Source organism: Notolabrus celidotus, chromosome 16 (genome assembly GCF_009762535.1).
Source record: "Notolabrus celidotus isolate fNotCel1 chromosome 16, fNotCel1.pri, whole genome shotgun sequence".
NCBI lineage: Eukaryota > Metazoa > Chordata > Actinopteri > Labriformes > Labridae > Notolabrus > Notolabrus celidotus.
In genome coordinates, this window is record NC_048287.1 from 26632054 (window position 1) to 26638053 (window position 6000).

Genomic DNA, 6000 nt, shown 5'->3' on the forward strand with positions numbered 1-6000 from the left:
AAAGGTGGTTGTATACCTGTATTTTGTAACTTGAGATTTGAAGAGTTTCCCCATTAGTCAAACTTGATGTGTCTTCTTTAACCATGGTGTTTCTCATTTTCCCCTCAGGCATTAATGAAGATTTGAATTGTTTATTCTATTTTATCTGACCGTCGCGTTGTATCATATCCTACCATATTGTACCACATCCCACAAGGTACCACACAGTGCCACGCGGTACCACACTTTAACGTTTGGTATGGTATCGTATCAAACTTTATTGAATTGTGTTGTATTTATTTATTTATTGTTCATACTATAAAGTGTTGCATCATGGAGTATCATATTATATCATATGGCATCGTCTCGTTTCGAATCATACTGTACTTGTTTTGAATTGTATTGTATTGTAGCTTAGCTTTCCATATCGTATCCGATTGTATCATACCATATTGTAACAAATGACATCATGCTGTGTTGTTTGGTACCGTATTATATCATACAATAATATGTCATTCTGTAATAATATTATACCACATTATATTGTTTTGGTATCACATTGTATCTTTAAAACGAGCTGAAGCATTGCCAAAGTACATGCTATCTTAAAATGTTTAAAATCCTTTTAAAGTTATGCAAGTAATGTGTAAAAGGTGTAGTTAATCAGGTTTTATAATTGCATTCAGACTAAACACAGATTATGAATGCAGTAGGTGTATATACAGAAACCACTGCCTTCACAATCACAACATAAAACAAGCTACAATAAGTTAGACAATAAACAAAGATTTGTGTTTCTTAAGGTATCAACTTCAGCAAAGTCATTACAGTTAAATAAACTCAAAGTGTTAAATCAAAAAGAAGTATTAAGTATTGGTGTTGGTCTGCTAATAGATCCATTTAATCCCTGTGAGCAACAGCTCAAAACTAAATCTGCAAAAATAACACTTGAGAACTTTTTCCAACAACACTTAGAAGACAAATTAAAGACATATTAAAGACTTATAAAAGACTTAAACTTGACTTAATAACCCAACCACAGTGGAAACAGAGTTGTTGAAATGTCAGGAAATGAAGCCTGTGATGACACACCGAGGAGAAATGTTCCTCACCTTCTTTGATCTCTGTGCAGTCACCGTTTCCACTCCGCCTTTAAGAGGTCGTCTCTTCCTTTTCCTCACTGCCGGACATGCCGGCTCCTGACCAAGGGCCTTGGAATCCTTCACCACCACTTCCTGTGATGGGGCAGGAGCAGCTGGCTTCTCTTTGGGCTTTTTCTTCCTCTAAAATGACAGAAAATCTTCAATTCTACATTTTATTATTAACCTGGTCATCGTGTTAGAGTTGCACAGAAAATAGCAGCCTGAGGTAGCTGCAGATTTATATTAGCAAAGGTGTAAAGGTGAACTTTACTTCCAACATGGCGCTTAAGAGGCTTTCCCTCTCTGCTAAGGACACAGTTTCTGAGGATAAACACAAACACACTCTAACATAACAGCCACCCTTTGAAATGTAGGCATGTTTTTATTTCCAAACTAAACCTCATATTTTAAAGTTTCCTTTGAGGAATGTCCACTCTCCAATTATAGATCTCACCATTGGAAAACAGCAGCTCTTAATATCTGGCATGCACTAACTGAGCTGCACAAAGGCGTCCTTATTCAGAGGCCAGTGATTCTGATTAATTGTGTCAGGTAAACAAATGAGCTTTTGTTTTTCCTGCAGCTGAATTTTCCCGAAGAGGAATATAACCACATCAAATGTGTTTATTTGCTCCAGAGAGGAAAATATTATAGTTTAATTCAACAAGAGCTGTCGAAGTTAAGTAAATTAAGAATTGGCATAATAATCATTTCTTAAACTGAGTGGATCTGCTGTGTTTAGAGTCATCTGTCAGGAGCCTGTAAGAGCTGTCAGTCACCTCCTTCATCACCATTCTTTGAGTCTTGAGGCCTGTAAGATCTTAAAATGACTGAATTTAAACTTGTTTTTGGAATCTATTAAAGCTGACAGGATGCATGACTGACTTAGTCATTGTTAGACAATGAACAAGCTATCCACTTGTTGAAAATCAACATGCATTCATAATGAAATCATTCAGGCTGTATGAAGGAGGAGAGATGTAAGGCCACTCAGTTCTGTGATGACCTCTGAACCTCCAGCTCATGCAGATCAGGATGGGAATGTTTGTGGACACTCTCCTCCTACAGCCGCTGATTACTTTCTGAAGCAGCTATTGTATTAAAGGGATTGCATTTTGACTTTCCTGCTTCACTTCATAAATAGAAGTGCTTGCCTATGCAGTATTGACCATGTGCAATATATTACACACTCTAAAAAGTTGATAAAAACAGATTTTGATGGATTGAAAATCTTTAATTAAACCTATATTTCATTAAAAAAGTGCAAATACAACATATTAATTGCTGAAACTGTCACATGTTGTTTGACGAAAACTATACCTTCTTTTTTAAATTTGATGCCACAAACCACGCCCCCTCCCGAGAACATTTTACCCCCAAGAAACTTGGGGCAACATTTCCAAATAATAAGGTTAATTTGCAACAAGCTAGAGTAAGAGAGAGTCTGTTTGTTTTAATGATCTTTTAATGATGAATGTTTTTTTTTATTCATTCCCTGTAAGGTGACCTTGGGTGACTTGAAAGGCGCCTCCAAATAAAAGGTATTATTATTATTATTATTAAGTATCTGTACTAAAGGGACAAGACCAAAAACAAATACTGGATGGCTGAAATCCTCAGGCCCTCAGGAAGCACTGCATTACAAACATGACTCTGTAGTGGAAATCAATGCATGGGCTGCACTGCATTGTCTTTTAAAACAGTTTATTGCTGCATCCACAAATGCAAGTTAAAACTGTACCATGCAAAGAGGAAATTATATAAAACATGATCTAGAAACACTGTTGAAAGTGAAAATTGTCCTGTGGTCTAACAGATCAAAATTTGACTTTTTTTTTGGAAATCATTGGCTAGGAGGCGCAACTTTCATCGTTATTCAACAGTTTTAAAAAACACTTAAACTTCCCAACTGCTGCTCTGTAATTAGCTAATTTACCTTTTCACATTCTGACCTATTACATAACTCCATTTCTTCTGTGATAAGCCACTTGCTTTTTCTTCTTCGAGCAAGGGGGAAAACAAAGATTGACAGCTTGATAACTTTTAATCACTACCAACTATCTGTCTGTCTGTGTAGCTCTGTTCTTCAGACAGAGACCTCACATGTCTCCCTGTCTGTACTCTGCGCTGCAGCAGGAAGAAATGAACCTTTGTTGTGGTGTTAGCGACACTCAGACAAAGAGCTTCATGCTTGGAGCCATTTCAGAGAGCCTCTCAAACTTATCACACACAATGACTGCACAGTGCTGCTCCACTGTGTAACAAACAACACTCATAGGGACTGTGCCAAAACACATTGAGGGAGTGCTGTACAGTTACAGATCACTCAGTATAACATAAGCCTGCTCTCAGAATACTTAGTAATGGAATTGGCGCGTGATAAAGCTGCAGCTGTTAGGTTATGTTGCAGAGCATAAATTATATGGGAACAATATCAACAACGTCCTCTGGAGGGACACCAGAGGGGACAAGGAGGGCTCACACAAATGTCTGTCAAATGAATTATTGCATGTCTTTTATGATGCATTAGATTTTGTAGATGTATCATTGTTGTGTGTTTGTTGCATGACAACAAAGTATTTAGAGGCTTAAAATAATGGGTACTTGAATAACAATAATGTTCTCTGTTTGGTGTTTTAGCAAATACCAGTTCCTTTTATGTTAAAAAGAATCACTGGAAACAGTAAATGCTTTTCTTCCTCTTACTACTGAGTCAGGACATCAAGTATAGAAACAGGATGTATACAGTAGGATGAGTCACTGCGGTTCTACATAAGTCAGCAATGTTAGGTTCCATAATGTTTCAGCCACAAAGCCAGCAGTGCAGCTCTCTACTTGATGCAGACTAAAATATCCCAACAACCGCTGAACAAATTCATAATTTCAGCAAAGCCATTCATGGTCTCCATAAAAAAAAAACACCATGATCCAGTCATTTTTTGACTTTTCCTCTAAGGCCTTTATGAGGATGACATCTGTAGGCTTTTAGCTGGACGACTATTTGTTTTTTATTAAAACAAGTTTAGGGGATGCCAGCTTAGCTCAGCTGAATTGCGTGCCCTGAGTACAGAGACTATTGTCCTTGAAAAGGTTATATTTTGTTGATGCTAGGCAATTAACAGGACAGCCGAATAAAAAAAACATTTTCATGAAACTTTTGTATTGGCCAAAAGAGTACTTAAATGTTGGCGCGGGTCTGGATACAACTCATAAAAAGGCAAAAAGGCCTTGCTGGAGGTCTGTGACTTTCTAGTCTTCCATTTTTTAGCGACTACAAACACAGCAGTGTCAGCTGTACTGTACTGTTGTGTTTTATAACCAAAGTTATCCTGCTAATGCTAACTTAAAGGTTGACTGTCATCAATATTTCACCCACAAAACATCAACTTGTCAGTACTTCAAATGCTGGCATGTTAATGCTAGCATTGAAGTCAGAGAGTGTCAATAAGCTCAGCAAATAAAACCTCAGTGGCTTGTTGGATTTGTTGACGATGATGTGAATTATAAATTGGGGTTTCAATGTTTTTAAAGACACGGTTAAATACACTAACAATTCTTAACTGTGACTGTTACACTGTTAATCAGATTGAATCATGCTGATCTGCATTAAGACCTCATTCCAAGCTGGGGGTTAAGTTCAAAGCATCAGAGTGTAAATAGGAGGACATTTGAAGCTCCTATAGGAAACTTTTGTTTTGAGTTGTTTTTGGCGCCCCCTGTGGACAAAGTGGTACCATGTACTTATCATGTGTAAGTAGTGTTTTTCTTTTTCTTTTCACTTCTTTATTTGATCAATCATATATATGACTTGTTACAAATCTTTGCTTTGGAAATGTACAAAACGGCTGTTTTGGAAGTCATCAGGACTGGCACTTACGCCCTGCCTATAATTTCCCAAATAAAAAATTAGAGTATAGAATGCTGATGTATGCTGATGGTCTGGTTTGCTTTCATAGATGACACTGAGGCATTGCTTTTAATTTCACTCTGTTTCTTAACTAGCTGAAAACTCCTTACAGGAGCTTTAATAAAGGCTCCAGGGCAGGTTTATGAAAACTGAAGAGATACAAGACATACCATTTGACAGCAGCTTACAAGATGCTTTATTGGTCCAAAATAAATCCTTCTTAAACCTGAGTGATCTCTCTGAAGATTACAGTTTTAGGTCTTGATTCTTTAAATTCATGTTTGACATCGACTTCATCAAGATGCATGAGGAAACAGTGATGAAACCCTCCAACATACATAAGGTTTGATTATATGTCTCACATTAGGAGGAACACATGAGTACCATGTCCTGTAAATCAATGGGTACATGGTGGAGTAGTGAACTTGGTTAATTTGCAGGGTTTGTGCTCATTCCTCGTCTGAACACTGATTGAATCACACTGAATAAACTGCAGGTGAACAAGGACCTCTAGAGTTTGAAGTGGGTATTACAAGCCGACATACTGATTGTACACTGCACTTAAAGGATTTTATCAAGGTTGTGCAAGAATGTAAAGAATGAAGGGTGACATTTTAAAGTGTGAATAAAGAAGGTGTCTGTTTTTTAGACACAAAAAAGGAAGAACATTTTCTCACCTGAGCTTTGGATTTGGAATGCTTTACCATCACTGTGTGGAAAGAAGATAAAATAAAACATTAGAATGAATAAATTGAGCAAAAGAAGAAGAAAGAAAGTGTGGGGTACTCGTCATAAGTTTAATTAGTAAATGTTTTGTTGCTTTAAAGCAGAAACAGAGGTACTGAGCCATTGCTCCTGTAGTAACCACGTGTGTTTTGCAATGACAGTTACCATGACACTGCAAGCCCATGCTGTCACTTGGTCAACTTTATATCATATCATTAGGCTCACTTCTTTGAGTGTGGTGCGACA